Here is a 17,281-nt window from a genome sequence, read left to right on the forward strand (position 1 = left end):
CAAAACATCCTTTGGTACTTGATGAATACTAGCAAAATTACACTTTAAGCAAATGATTTTTTAATTTCTTCAGACTTTTGATATTGCTATTATTTACTATTAAAGGGACAAGTCTCTCTCTGAACCTCTTATACGCATTTGTATAGACATTAGTCATTCAATTTCTCATGTCCTACCTACTTTACAGGGTTATTGAGAGATACAAATAGGCGGAGTATTTTTAAAGTGCAGGCAGATAATGTTGAAGAAAATTATTTTTTTCCAAAAATTGAATATAAGAAACGAAATGTAACAACAAAAATACTTTTATTATCTTCCATGAATGAGCTGTCTCTCAAATTGGCTTTTTTCTCCCTTTCTTCCTCCTTCCTTTCTTTCTGAAACTCAATTGCTATATGTAGCTTCACAAATTTTGCTATAAAGTTTTCTTAAACAAAAACTCTTTTGATATTTGTTCTCAAGTATTAGGAAGTATTAGATCACTTAACATTCAAAATATTAAAGGACTAGACTTAACTCTAGATGACTCTAAAGTAGTTGCTTTCTATAGATGACATGACTCCTTTTTAAAGTGAATGCTTTGATTTTGCTTTGACATTATAAAGAAGGATTAAATTTTAAAATGTGTAGCAAAGCATTTCCTTCAAATTTTAATGTTGCATGTTAATTATTTTTTGAACATCAGACCATTTTATTTTTTTAAAACATTTTATTTATTCATGAGAAAAAGATATATATAGAGAGAGCACAAGCAGGGGGAGTGTCAGAGGAAAAGGGAGAAGGAGACTCCCCACTGAACAGGGAGCCTGATATGGGACTCGATCCCAGGATACTGAGACCAAGACCTGAGCCCAAGGCAAATGCTTAACCAACTGTGCCACCCAGACACCCCCATTAATTCATTTTTAACTGCACTTAATAATATAATTATACATCCCAAGTTTCAACCTTCCCAAAATAATGATATAACAAAACAAAAATGATATAACAAAACAAAGCTCTTGTATTTGAATATGATTATTGCTTAAGTCACTATTTGAATTATTCTGAACACATACTGTAACTTCACGAAATCTTATACCTCATAGACTTATGACTCTTCCTTTTTAAAGTAGTACAGACTTAGAAAGAAGTTATATAGCAAACAATATGCTACAGAATATTCCTTTCTTTTATGATATGAATAAAAAAGGCTGCATATTATATGTACTTTTTACCATTCGCTTTTCAGTTCTGACTTATTTTCAGATCTTGTTATGAGTAAAAGTTATTTTTCTACTCCCATTTTATTTTTAAATCAATTTCATATTCTTTCAAGTATTATTTACCACCAAACAGAAATTTTTACACTCTCAAACTTCTCCATACTACTCTTTACTTTTTATGTTGTAAATTTAAGCAAATTATCTATTTATATTTTATCTAGGATATCTAGCATTAAAAATTGAGGAGTTCTCCTTGAGGCCACAAAACAATAGGAATACACATATATCATACTTTTATGCCTCTTTATTGTTGCCGCTGTAAAGTTAGCAATGCTCTAAATCACAGAAAGCTATAACAATTAGCAGTCATTATTATTCTAACTTCAGGACAAAGTTTTTATGTCTGACTGGCTTAACTATTCGTAAAGAACTTATGTGTTTGTACAAAAATAAGAGAGAAGTAACTCATTTCTCTTCCCAAAAGGAAATTCCTGAAATATTCCTTTTTCCATCCTTAGCAAAGACACATTTTTAATGTCTGTGGCAAAATAGGAGTGTGAAAGATAAAAGTGTCCCTAATAATCTAAAGTGAATCACATGTCCTATGACAGGGAAACTTGATCATTCTTTTTAATTCAAATTCTAGATAGCATTTTTAGCTTTATATGTGTTTCAATTGTCTATTTCTTCCTTAACATAGAAAGTCAATGATTTTAAATACAAAAAAAAAAAAAGAATTTATTTAGAGTGAAATAATGCAAGATTCAACAAGATGGTTGTTTCTTTTTAACAAAATTACATAATATCAAAAGAATTTTTCAAATCTGTGAAGATGGAATACACCTAGTAACAGTCATCACATTGGATAATTGCATTCATGGTTTATATACATACAATAGAATCAGGCTTAGACAGAGTCCCTAGATTTCTAGGAAGTTGAAATATTTTATAATGTTTAATCATTATATTTATCATCTCAATTATTAAAATTTATTTAATTCATATTGAGAACAGTACCTGTCAAAATGCCTTCTTACAAAGGGTTGCATATGTGGATACAAGCTGTATCTGTGTTTAACTGTTTTGCTGGCAAAACTATATTGATATTGCAGGGACCTCGGTTTTCCATCATGTGCACAAATAGAAATCTGTATGTATCTTTCATATATATTTATTTATCTGTGTGCACATATACATGAAAGAATATATATATATCCACACACATATATACATATACAAAACATGTAAGTTATAGTTTATTGACCACTTTTTTCAATGTGATATGTTTATTTTATGTATATGAGCATCAAACAGCACTCTACACACCCCAAGGAGATTTGTGTTCATTTAATCTTGCATATTGCATTTTGTTGATAAAGTACTTTGCATTTAATACAAAGAAAATTCAATTTTAGTGAATGTACCCTAAATCCACTACAATTGAATTAGTTTGTTATGTGAAATAAGATGATCATCCAGTGTATTTAAGTCATTTATGATTTCTAAATGTTTATTCATAATAGACTTTGAACTTCTATATTATAAAATCATTAGGTTTAATATTTTTTAATGTGTCATTTATTTACCATTATAGTAGTATAGAAAAAATGTTTCTCCAATATGGCTTATTGAATGAATGAATAAATGAAATACATTGTTAACTTACATTAGGTATTTTTTTTTACTACAAAAGTTATAAAATTTATGTGCATATCTATCTTTCTATGCACCCACCTATCTATCTATCCATTCACCTACTTGTTAATATTACTCTAAAATGATTATGCTTTTATATACATACCCAACAAGTTCATTAAGGTAAATTCAATAGAACCTACAATTAAAAGATAATAGCTTTTTAAATTATTGCATTATTTGTAATAATACACTTTAATAATAGTAAAACAAATGAACTGCTAAAGGTTCACTTAGTTATAATGAAATGAAATTTCAAAAATATTTTATCGATAAAAGTGTAAAAATACATTTTCCTAGTAATTCTTTATAGCTGTAGAGTTGAGGTCTTTGAGAGAAGTTCAATCAGATTAATGTCAGAATGGTTTTAATGATAGTGTGTTGAACTGGTGAATCCAAGAATTACTGCCCAATCTTGAAAAACATACTCTTCTAACTAGAATTGTAGTCTGTTCTCTGACACTGTCTACATAAGGTTACTACTAGAACATTTTCTCATGTATCCAAGATCTAATTTCCTTTAGAATAATGACAACTTCAGTACATAAAAGTTGTGGTGATAATTGATGGATATCACTCATTTTCTTATTTTTTCCCCATTTCCCATATCTCATTCTGCTGGAGACTTGAATGAGTTATGGAACCCCCTTTCAGTAATTCAATAATGAGTATTGCCTAAGAAGTTTTCATTCATGCATTATACATATCATAATATTTGTTGACTAGTCTGTAAAGGAATGCATGGCATTGTATATGGTCTTATAATCAAGCCACAGATCACATATTACATGAATTTCAAGAGTAAATGATTATTTGATTAAAAATTATGAAGAACTCCAATAATAATGTAGTATTTGAGCTGAATCTTTTATATCTAGATAATATTTAACATGGTCTAGCCACCAAAACCACCACTCTGACCATTACTCCTCCATCACCACCATCATACTGTCATCCCTGACACCACTACCATGACATCACCATCAGTTTGAATACTGAAGGCCATTTGCAGATCTGGTCTCATACTGAGAAGCCATCTAATATGGCTCCCAGAATTCTAAGAGCCTTTACAGATATGTATTGATTCCCATGATTTGTGTTTTAAGCTTATTAAAATACATGAACAGAAAGAGAATAGCAATGCAATCATCTTCCCCAATTTAGCATTGCCAAGAATTTGCTATCTCCAGAGGCACTTGGCATCTTTGGATATGGTAGCTATCCATGATAAGAAGTCTCCATTTTGTTCCATACTACTCAATATCTGAGCATGGAATTGTTACCTGAATTCCTACTTTTGTATCAGAATTAATGGATTTTATGGGACAAAATTAGACACATTGTACATGTGTGGGAAGAAAAGAAGGATCACAGTGACAGTGAGATAAAGAGATTGAAAGATACAATCAAATTGCTTCTTTAATGAATGTTGTTGAGTAGCACCTGAAGCAAATCAATGGGCCAGTAAAAGTAGTAGAGCTTAATTAGTTGCTTAGAGTAGATATATTAGCAAATTCTAATATGAAGAAAAAACTTGAAAATGGGCCTTCAAGTAGTCTCAGAAATACTCAGAATTCCTAATTAGCGATCCCATCTTGGAGACATGCTAGTGAAGAAATCATAACATATGTGTGAATGGATTAAAGATTTTCCTAGTGTCCATAATAAAAACTATTATAGTCAGTGAAAAACAGTTAATGATAAAATATTTAATCAAGAACTTATTGTTATGCATAAGAAGGTCATCAGAAGATCTGCTAATTAGATATAAAACTTACACAGAGACACTCAAACAAAAGAAACTCAAAGCCAAGCAGGATTTCACCAATCAATTAGCAAAGGTACAGTTGGTCTGTGAGGAAAGTTGTTTGCAAACAGAAATCTCATTTGGTTTTCATTGATTGTGTTTTTATTCCACCCTTAAGGTCATTATAGGCATACTATATTTAATTTTCCTGAGGCTCTTTGGAAAATAAACTACAGCTCCAGAAGAGGAAAGCTTTACTGTGAAATACAGACCTCCTGAGGAAACAAAGCAGAGTAATTGTGTAATGCAATCATTCCAGAAAACTACAACCTTAGGAGAGGTTACTTTAGTTAATCCTAATTGATATTTCTCAACTTCAATGACAACAGATTGTTTTAACACAGAGTGTCACTGTTCCACTCTTTATGTTGTAACTTAAAATGTCCTATGCATGCTGTTTGACTTTTTAAACTCTAATAATTATTTTTGGAGGAGTTTAAATGAGAAACGAGCTAGCATAGAGAGAGGTACAGAGGGAAGGACACGCAACTCACAGTGGAAATTAAGGTTCTAACCTTAGCTCTTCCATGGACAAAGTCTTTTACGCTTACCAACTCATTTATTTTTTTTCCCATGACTTTGGATTGTTTCAGAAAATAAGAATAAAACAAACAGGTGAAGCTTTAAACAGCAGAGTCATTTTGTCCCTTCTATCCACCATTTGCTAGTGTCAACACCAAATGAGATGCTATTGTTCATCTTCTTTTATTTATGTATTCTTCTGCTAGAAGTAATATTCTCCACCTTTCACCACAGTAAATTTTTTATCTGATACCCAGACTTTCTCAAATTTTCCTAATTAATTTAAATATATTCTTTTTAAATTAAGGAATAATTGATATACAATACTGCATTAGTTACACATGTACAGCAGAGTAATTCAAAGGTGCTTTAAATATATTTTAAGTGATAGTTTATCCAGGTTGTACTTATATTTTCTTTGTTTTTTCTCAAGTTTCTTAATTTATCAAAGATGTATGTTTTGGGTCTTAGGTTTTTGTTGTTGTTGTTAAATAACTCCTTCCATGTATTTCTGGTTTTTCTCCAGTTTTATTGAGGTTTAACTGACAACAATTATATCTACTTAAGGTGAACAATGTGGCACTTGCATGGATTGTAAAATGAGTACCACAATCAAGTCATTTAACATATGCAGTAACTCGCATAGTTACCACTTTGTTGTGTGTGTGGTGAGAACACTCAAGACTACTCTCTTAGCACATTTCACAGTATTATGAACTGTAGTCATCACGCCACACATCAGAATTACAGAACTTATTTATCCTGAATAACTGAAAATTGGTACCCTTGGATCAACATCTCCCTATTAACCCTGATCCCCAGCCTCTAGTAGCCAATATTCTATTCTCTGCTTTTATGAGTTGAAGGCTTTTTGTTTGTTGTGTTGTGCTGTTTTAGATTCCACATATAATTGAGTTCATGAAGTATTTTTCTTCCTGTGCTTGGCTTGTTTCACTTAGTGGGATACCTTCCACTGTCATCTATATGTCAAAAATCGAGATGTCTCCTTTTTAGAGGCTGAAGAATATTCCAATGTATATAGGTCTATACACCATGTTTTCTTTATCCATTTATCTATTGATGGACACTTAGGCGATGGGCACTTAAGCTGTTTCCTTATCTTGGGCACTGTGAATAATGTTGCAATGAACATAGGAGCAGATATAGTTTGGAGATCTTGACTTTGTTTCTTTTAGATCTGTAAGCTGAAGTAAGACTGCTGGGTCATTTGGCAGTTCTATTTTTAATTTTTTGGGGAGCCTTAAACTGTTCTAAACCTCCATTTTCCATAACAGCTATACCAATTTACATTCCCATTAATAGTGCACAAGGGCTTTCTTTTAGCAACATCCTCACCAACTCATTGCCTTCTGGAAAGAGGACGCTAATGTATAAACCCCTTCCAAATTACCTACTTTAGATGGCAGGTTGTTTGAATATCTTCTTCACATATTATAGTGTTTTTTTTTTCGTGTCTGAATATCATTATGAATTTATAGATTTTTCTTGATTCAATGCTTTTATTACACTAGAGTTTTTATTCTTGTTATAACTTCTCTGGTGGCACTCCCTTCAGGTTGGCAGACTCTGTTAACCATCAAGGTACTTTCCTATGTTTCACATAAAAAGATGCTTTATTTTTGTACCTCCTTGTCTCAGGGTCAACTTGATATTTTCAGGCTGTGGATTAGAATTCAACTGTTTCTTCAGACTCAGTTCCCTAACACAGGGGGATGATGTCAGAAGCAAAAACGTGAGCTCTTGAAGTCATCATGCTACTGAGGTAATATCTGTTTCTAGACCATCTCAGTGAAATTCTTTTAAATTATGAATTTATACCAATATGTTTAATTCAATTTCATTGCACTTAACTTCATTGTACTCCTTAACTGTTGCCTCTTTTGTAATTTGGTATATTAGATAGCAGTGGCTAATGGCAAATGTATTATCTAAATGGCTCTCAAACACATACTTATTTTTTGCTAATGTTATCAGAGGCGGCAGGTCAGCTGCAGCTCTGCTTGGCTCTGCTGTGGCTGGTGCAGCTTGGCTCCAAACGTTTTCTTTTTGTAAAGCGCTGACTGAAAGAGTTGTCCCGTATTTAGGATATGGCCAAAGAATATCACATTGCCAATCCGCAAATCAAAGAGGCGGCCTAATGTGCTTTTCCGACATGATGATCAAACAAGACACATGACAAGTGGAGGAATGTTATACAATTTTATTATAAGGAGGGACAAATAATTGGCAGTGATAATCCAATTTGCTACAGTCTTACTTATTTGTCACAAATATTGCTTTCATCTGCACACAATGTAAACTGAAATCTTTCCCCAAGACTCTCCAAGAATTTCATGCAAAACTAGCATGAAGCCGAAATCCCAGGTTCCTCTAATCCAAATTATGTTATGCTGTGCAGCTTCTTTTTCTTTTGTTGTTTTTGTTTTTGTTGTTTAATCTGGAGTGAAAAAGACAACTTATCAGAGATTCCCTTAGGTTTGTTTAAAAGGGCCACTGCACTGGATCCTACTCTTTTGAGGAACACATTCTGATCTTCCTCTGCCTGCACCCCTAAAAACAAGATCAGAAACTATGCCCTTCCTTCTATTATACTCTCCAGTTGCTAGGACCTTTGAATTCCCTGTGCAGATGGCCTTGGGCACATATCCATAAGGGAAGGGCTTACACAGCTCTTTCTTTGTCTGTACTATTGAGAACCTACTGTCCTAACAGCATGTCCCTCCCTAAACCCAAAGGGTGGCCAAGTGGCAACTGTGAGTGGAAGGAACAAAAATGGATCGTTGGCTGTGATGTCCACAGACATGTACCCAATGACCCCCTAGAACAGGAATGATCCAGACTTGAAAAGAAGGGGATAGAGCAAGAACAAAAGGATTTTCCTACATCAGCCCATTGGAGAGGACTTGTAAGAAATTAACAATACTGAATTCTGTCTTTAGGTTCCAGGTCTACACACACACACACACACACACACACACACACACACACCACATGCACGCACACCAACTTTTGTTTTCAAGCTGACATGGGGAATTTATTTTGCAGAAAAGCAACATGTGGAGAATGCCACAAAAAATCCTAGGATATCTAAAGTACTATATATTAAAAACAACAGCTGCTCCTAAGGACAACACTTAAAGCACTGGAAAATACACTGAAAACTGATGTGGATACATCTTTTCCAACAATTAACTTAGTTTATAAAATTGAATTTGTGGGATGCCTGGGTGACTCAACAGTTGGACATCTGCCTTTGGCTTAGGATGTGATCCCAGGGTACTGGGACTGAGTAGGGAGCCTGCTTCTCCCTCTGCATATGTCTCTATCTCTTCCTGTGTCTTTCATGAATAAATAAATTAATGAAAAGTTAAAAAAATAAAATAAAATTGAATTTGTATGCTTATAATAGGTGAGGCACTATTTTTCTCTTTCTCTGCCACACACAATTTAGGAAAAGCCTTGTCTGCTATGCGTCCAACAACATGCAGTGATCACACCAGAATACAGTAACCAAAATAATGCCCCACATGAGAACAGATGAAAAGTAGGAGGCACATACCACTCAGTGGTCAGAAGCAAATCTGAAATTCTACTGGGAAAATGTGTCAAGGCTTATCTATTGTGATGGTTAATTTTATGTGTCAACTCACCCAGGCTAAGGTTCAGATAGCTGGTAAAACAGTATTTCTGGGTGTATCTATGAGGTGTCTAAAACAAACCCATAACTTTGGATGCTGTTTATGAGGCCTAAATAGCATGGAAACTAATTGCATAAGTTATTTAGAATACAGATGATGTGTTTTAAATCAGGAAACATTAATGATACTATCAATTCTGTTAGAGACATGCAGATAAAAAAATAGAGACATGCAGATATTAACACTTAAAACCAATTTATATTTTTAATCTTTGAGCTTCTTTATCATATGAGGCTGGAAATAGAAATAGACTAGAACTTGGATTGAAAGAAAGTATATCATTAGTAAGGAGAAAACTTGCTGAAAATCCAAGGTGGCAATACTGTAATGTGTATTTCCAGAAAGTACAGGTAAACTAGGAAGTCTGCCGGAATGAAAGTGATTTTCACTCTTAGATCTAAAGTTTAAGGAGCAGTCTGACTACACAAAGAAGAAAACATTGAGCAGAAAATCCTTCTTGAGAATTCTGTTGACTACAGTTTTTTTTTTTGAGTTCACATTTATAAATATTTATCCACATCTTTTAATCCCTGCAGCTTCTGAAATTTTTGAGTATTTTCTGTCATGGAAATTCACAGTTCATCCTTTACCTGTGTGCCTGTCTGCCTTTTGTACTTTAAATAAAACAAGAGAGTTGGCAGTTTTAGGATATTCAGGAATAGTCATGATGTAAGAAAAAAAATGGGACTTTTTTCCCCTCCGTTATTGTTCATAAATCTCTAATGGAATATTACTGTTAGGGCAGGAGTACCAATCAGGCACAGTGCTTTCTAAGCATCATTTGAGGTTGGATGGGACAAATGGGCCACACCAGGCTGCATGGTTTCCTAAGCCAAAGTGATGTGCAAAGAAAAAAATAATGACATCTTAAAAGGCGATAGCTTGTTAAACTGTATTTTCTCCCCTCCACCTCTGAACACAGTGAATGACATTTGCAAACCTATTCATAGAATTCTCTCCATGTGAACTGCCTTATAAATGTGTTCCAAGTGTTCTGCCATTTATTTAACAAATATATGTTGAGTATGTACCAAGGCCCAGGTGCTGTGATGGGCAGAGAAGCTATAGTTGGAAGGAAAACGATTACTAAACTTCTAATGCTGTGAGTGAAAACAGAGAGTGAAAACAGAGAAACAAGCACTAATCAAAATATAATATGGAATGTGCAGTCATTTGTAGAAAATATATCTATAGAAATTGCATCATGATCTATAGGTAGGTATAGGTAATAATTACCTTCTCTCGAAAAAAAATGTGCATATATATGTAAGTTTATTACAAGTGTTACTGATATAAAGGATGCATAGTACAAATTCAGATAAATAATCAAATATAAAGTAATTTTATTATAAATTTCAAATGCTCTGATGGAGTCTCTCAGTATACTTTTGTTGATTTTGGCCAAGTCCTAGTCTGTACAGCAGCCAAGCTCGGTTTGCAATTCAACTATGATTTGATAAATCCAGTCACATCCTACTTCATGAAATTTTTTCAATAAATTTATTGTTATTAAATCTGATATTGAATCAACTATTAAACTCTCCCTTCCCCGAATGCAAATTTTACTCATAAAGTGAAACTGCCTTCAGCCTCAGCTCTCCATTTGTTGGATTTCTCTTGTTCATCAGTAATAAGAACTGCTTCTTGGCTGAATTGGCTAATAGTTTTAAATGCTGGAAGAATAATCTCTCATTTTTCTTTGTGGTGCTATTCACAATGTAGTAGCTACAGACACTACTGATTTTTAAGTGTATCTTGCCTTCCTAACGTTTTCTCCATCATTTTGAATCTAAACAGGAAGTCAAAAAGTAAATTAAGCCCTGAATTGTAGCATTTATCAATTCCCATGGTACAAATATTCCCATCATGGCTAATTCCAAGCAACCAATAACTGACTCATAACTGGACCTTATGAAGCAGTTTGAGCCACCTGTACTCTATTACAAATACATTTGTAGAACAGACTTTTTTGACTGTGCCTAAATTTCTAATTCAGTGTAATGAAGTCTGATAAGATTTCTTTGTATTATATTCCCTCAGTGCTCACATTTTTTTACACCTCTAATTGTTTGCAGGAAAGCAATCTTCTTTAAAAAGTATTTATTTATTTATTCATGAGAGACACAGAGAGAGGCAGAGACATAGGCAGAGGGAGATGTAGGCTCCCTGCAGGGAAGCCTGATGCAGAACTCGATCCCAGAACCCCGGGATCATGACCTGAGCCCAAGGCAGACACTCAACCACCGAGCCACCCAGGTGCCTCTGCAGGAAAGCAATCTTAATTGCATTTTGTCACAGGACTAACTTAGTGAGATTGTCTTCTTGCGCAGGATATACCCTTTCTGGGTCTCTGACCATGAACAAATTAACACTCTTCCATCTATTCCTGTTGCCCTCTGACAAAGGTCTGACCCTGATGACTGCATTACCTGACCCTTCTGTAGTTTCCCACTGGGTTCATGCAGGAGAAGTGCTGACAAGTGATCAAAGAGCAGGAGACAGGGGTCCCCTTTCTCAACCCCATATCTGCTTTGAAGTTTGTTTTGTTTTGTGTTTGGCGGTTGCTATCCCTCTCCATGACAACTCCAGTAGGATGGTACCTCTTTTTTGAATCCGGAAATCACAAGGCCCCTATAAAACAATTTCCTGATGGAATGGCTTCTCACTGTTAATCTCTGGGTGCCTTCACATCCCGTTGTGGTTTCTCTAACCCTGACTATATGTCTGTGAATACCCTGTTAACATCTTCTGGGCCTCTACGCAGGATTGTGTTTTTTTGTAAGGACAATGACTGGCACACACTAAAATGTGAGATTTGGTTAAAGTAATTTAGAAGGTCCTTTCTAGATCCATAATTACAGAGTCTAGGATTCATTAAGGTCAGTTTTCCAGAAAGCATTTTTTATTATTAACATAATTTAAAAATTTAAAATGATGAATCCCCAACTAGACAAAACAGAACTAGAGAAAGGATATTGAATCAAAGAGAGACTATATTTCAAAAATATGCAATGAAGACAAATACATGTATGACACAGTAAGCCATGACAAATAAAAATGCAGTTGGAGAAGCTAAGTGAATTGCTCATTGATATTCGATGTCTATCATGGTCCTTATTGTCATATTCATATGTACAGTTATTTTTTGCTCATCTGTGTGTCAGAGTTTCTTCATATTGGCACTATTACCATTTTGGGCTGGATAATTTTGTAGTTGTTGTGGGTATTGTCCTAGAAAACATAGACTATTTACTGGTATTCCTGGCTTCCACCCATTAGCTACCACTAACTCTTCTGCTACTTGTGTAACCAAGTGTTTCCAGGTATTGCCAAATGTCTTCACGGGGACAAGATTGCCCTTGGTTAGGAACAGTGATTGCATGTGATTATATGATTTCACACACACACACACACACACACACACACACGCATGGACCACACACGTATAGGTAGATATAGGTATGGATATACATATATGTCAAAGAAGACTTCAACAATAATTTCTTTTAGTCTTGTATCTTATATTACTCTATGTTATTATTGTGCATATTAATAGATACTGTAACAGTTATAAGTTCTGATCAGTATCGTGGTAAAGATTTATGATTTTTCCCCCTTTTCCTTCCGTGTCATCACCTTCTGTACTATAATCAGGAGGTTATTTATCTCTGCAGTAAATCTACAGGTAGAGGTGTTGATCCAACCGAAAGTGCAGGAAGTAAACATGCTTTACTGTGTGTGCAAAAGCTTTTTTGTCACCATATAAGAACGTGAGTCACAACAGGTTAGAGGTCACTGTCTCTCAGAGGTGCCACTTCCTGCTGCATCATCTTAAATGAAAGAGGATCATTTCTTTGGTCATTTTCTGCAGCCCTTTCAACATCAAAAGTGCCATTGTCAGTAAAATTCTATTTAAGTCAACATGTATTTATCTTCTCTACCACTGGTTCTAAGCGAGCCTGTGGCTTATGAATAGTCTTGGCTCTGAACCTTGTCTTCTCTTTGCAGTAGAATTTGACCACCAGCATGATGTGAGAGGTAGCTCTGTGCCCAACTTAATATTTCTCAACATTTTAGCATGATTTTATAGTACATTATTTCTGCCTATGCTGTGATACATTTACCATATATTCTGACAAATTAACTAAAATTTCCTCTTGATATCATGACTATTATCGTCTCCCATCTCCACTATTGCATGTTTCCCGCCCAGGGAGAATTATTCTCACTTGGAGTGTTTACCTGTTCCTGCCATAAAAACTGCTATGTTCCCAAGGATTCTACACAAGATCCATAGATGTATTTGTAGAGAAATTTACATACTAAATAGGTTCTTCACCTTACCTAAGATTTAATAAATAAAATAATATTTATTGTTATGTAAACTTACATTTGAAATAAAAGTAATGTTTTACCTTCAGTATTAATTTTTTTACAAAAGGCCTACATTTGTTGTAAAAAATTAGAACAATGAAAAGTACATAAAATTACAAAATCCAACTCTCTACAGGTAAACTCTACTAATAGACACGTCTCTTCAGACCTTCTATAACATATACACACACACATACCTTTTACAAAAATAGAGGCATGATACACATATTGTTACACAAATTGGTGTTTAAAAATTCAGCAATATAACATCATCCACTTTCCATACCAGGCATACAGAATTAGCCTATTATTTTTTAATAGCTTTATAAGTATTTCATATTATAATTTCATTTTACTTTTGACATATGAGGTAAAAGAAAACAATAAAAAATGTTATAAGCAGTTGTAAATATTCTTTACTATGCCCACATTACTAAAAACCTCTTAGGTCAAGGTTGATTGTAGACTTTTTTTCAAAAGGTTCTTTCTGATGAATAGCACCCCAGTGACACCAAAGAAAGATGGTTTGGCTGAAGTGGAAGCTGTCTTCTCTAACTCATAGTTGATAAATGAGCTTGATGCCCTGGGACACCCTATGAGAATGCTATAACCTCAAGGATAGTAGCCATTATTTTTTGCTTTTGTGACTGTCTTTTCCTAGTATTAAAAACATTTCAAAAATATCCAGTTATTGAGACATTACTTTAAACAGAGTATATTTGACTCAAGCAATATTTAGATAAATGCATGGTAAGTCCTCTGTTAATTCCTATCAATGAAAATGATATAATTTACATAAGTGAAAACTCAAAAAAAAAGAATTAATAATGCCATATGTAATAATCTATGTTTTTCTTTTTTAAGGCCTAAGTATCTTATTTATAGTTCATGATATAGTAGCAAAGTCAATAGAAGTTGCAATATAACCAAAGATCATGTGTCATTTCAAATTTCTACCCCTCATACCATAAGAGAGTAATCAAATTTTTGACTGCTGGATGTTTTAATATTTTTCTGCTTTATGGAAATTTATACATAGCCACTGTTTTGTACTGAACTATGTCACTTTTCATTTCTTTACAATCTTTTCAAATTTAATTCTTTGGGATGGAAAATGTTATGAAGAATATATGTATTACTTGAGTCTCAAGACCTAGCTAACCTACAGTCATAAGAGTAACAATTTATGACTCTCATGTACCTAATTGTTATCACAATTGCTATGACAGCTCATAAATAAAGCAAAAGCAAAAAAAAAAGAAAATAAAATTTTTAGAAATGTGACATGCAGTGCGAGAGAGCTCTAAGGAGCTCCAGGTAAGGGTAGAAGATGAAACAGCTTCACAGAAGTGTCATGAGAAAAACGGTGAAACCAAGCCCCAAACTCTGCCCAACTTGTATGGTCAAGTCCTGCTTGAGTCAACCTGAAATAGTCCCACTGGTGCCACAGGTAAAGGGAAGTAGGGGGCCAAACAAAGGCAAAGTGACCCCCTAGAACCTAGAGGCGCCCTAATAAAATACTAGAAGGACTATATCCTGTGAGGTGGAAAAAAGGCAGGGAGGTTTCCTTGTTGTGGGTGTTTCAGTAAGTATTTTGACAATGCGAATGGATTTTAGAAGGTAGCTATACCAGAACATTTGAACAGCAGAAGGATGGAAACAGCAAATAATAATAATAATAATAATAATAATAATAATAAAAGTAGTAGTAGTAGTAGTAGTAGTAGTAGTAGTGATTTTTAAAATGAGGGGGTAGAGAATTACTGGGTGGCTCAGCGGTTTAGCGCCAGCCTTTGACCCAGAATGTGATCCTGGAGTTCCAGGATTGAGTCCCACGTCAGGGTCCCTGATTGGAGCCTGGTTTTCCCTCTGCCTGTGTCTCTGCCTCTCTCTCTGTGTGTGTTTCTCAAGAGTAAATAAATAAAATCTTTAAAAAAATAATAATAATAAAATAAAAAATAAATAAAATGAGGAAGTAGGGAGCAAGAGTTACACATAGAACATTACTCAGGCCCCCCTCACATCTGACCCTGTGTGGTTGACAAGGCAGCTGGTTCTGTGAAGGGCATTGGCTGGTTGTGCCCTTTACCTTGGGGAGCATCAGGGAATTAAAAGCAGTCGTGAGGAAAGCTGAGTGGATAGCTCCAGAGTTGGCCTGCAGGCAGCCTCAGTGACCACCTCTGTGAAGCCACCTTGGGCAGGAAGTGACTGGCTACAGCTGGTTATCTCTGCTGGCCCCTCCCAAGCTCCCCCAGGCCAGAGAAAGGAAATGATTTGAAGGAATTCATGACATGCCATCCCAAAACTTGCCACTCTGGCATATGAACATTTTGGAGTTAAATCATTCGAAAAATGACAACTGCAAGAAAAAGAGTATGACCTTCTTTCCTTTAAAAGAAGGAGATGAAATTGCCACTCTGGAATTGTCCTTCCTCTGCCTGAGGTGGTTACGTTCTCCTCATCCAGGGCAAGCAGTTGAGTTGGTGAGAGCTCTGGGACGATGGACCTTGTTCACGTCCTCTGATGTCCCCCTGGTCTCAGCACAACCTCATCACCTTCCACAGCCACCTCTCCTTGTTCAACCTTGTGTGGAAACCACAGGGTTCACCCTTCCCGCGGGTCTTCATCCCTACAGAAGACTCCTGTGCCACGGAAAACAGGGATCAAATGAAGAGGCCTGCCTTTTGCCTGTTGACCCATATCATGTCAAGTTCAGTCTCAGCCAAAAAGCACAGAAGGAGGGCAAAGGTAAAGATTTGCCCCCTGCAGACCTACCCCACTCCCCACCCATACATTGCCCCCCACCCCCTACCTACCATGGCCTCCTTTTGAGGCAGGTCCCCAGTTTGCTTGTGTGTTGACACCAAGAATGGACAAAGAAGGACAGGTTCTTGGTGGTGTAGGACTTGGTCACCAAGGTGAGGTCCATCTGCATAATGTGAAGTAGAAAAGGAGGGAATGGGTCTGAAAACCTGGGAGAAGGAATGCATTTTCTGTAGTCTTTTGGCAGATGAGAGGCTAACGCATGGCATGGAAAGACATGGAATACGGTTGTTGTGAGATGAATGTGTTGACTCTACTTACTGTTCTTCTAGGGATGAGAATCATGAACCCTAGCAAGTCTGGGTTAATTTTCCATCATTTTGCAGGTAGCTTTGAGTTTTAATTAATTTTTTTATTGAGATATAATTGACATTGTGTAAGTTGAAGGAGTTCAGTGTTGGTTTGATGCGTTCCTATGTTGCGGTACGATTACCAGGATAGCATTAGCTAACACCTTCATCTCATCACATAATTATCATTTGCTTTTTGTGGTGAGAACATTCAAGATTAGTTTCTCAGCAGCTTTGGAGTATCCACTACAGTATTGTTAAGTCTGACCACAGTGCTTTGCCTGAGATCTCCAGAATGTATCCATCCCCTAACTACAAGTCTGCACTCTTTGACCATTTTAAAACGTGACCTAGCTTCTGTGGTTAAACCACCCAGGCTGAGGCTTCAGTGAAATGATCTTTAAAAAAAAAAATAAAAACAAAACTAAAAAATAAGAAATGATCTTTTTAAGCAGTGACACCAATGTGCTAGAAATGCTCTCAGCATCCAGATTTCTTACTCTGTAGCCTGTGTGCTCTACATATGTTGTGGGAGGCTGAGAATTCATGTCAGGTTTAATTACAGGAGAAGGGGATTTCATTCTCTCTGAAACATCAAACTAGTGAAATGAATTAAAACCCAAGCAAAGGAATTCATCCTCAGAGGGAATCCACAGATGCATTTCTTTAAGATTGCTTCTGGAGATGAGCAATCAAAAGAGCTTGCAGTACTGCCCTTGAGCCACTGCTGGAGCAGACGTCCCAGGAAGACCCCAGCCAGCAGCTGCTGGGAGAGACCCAAGTGCTAACAGCTTCGTGACCAGGAAAAGAAAGATCCCTGGTTTTCAAAGATCCAGAAAGGTTGGT

This window comes from Nyctereutes procyonoides, unplaced genomic scaffold (genome assembly GCF_905146905.1).
Source record: "Nyctereutes procyonoides isolate TBG_1078 unplaced genomic scaffold, NYPRO_anot_genome, whole genome shotgun sequence".
NCBI lineage: Eukaryota > Metazoa > Chordata > Mammalia > Carnivora > Canidae > Nyctereutes > Nyctereutes procyonoides.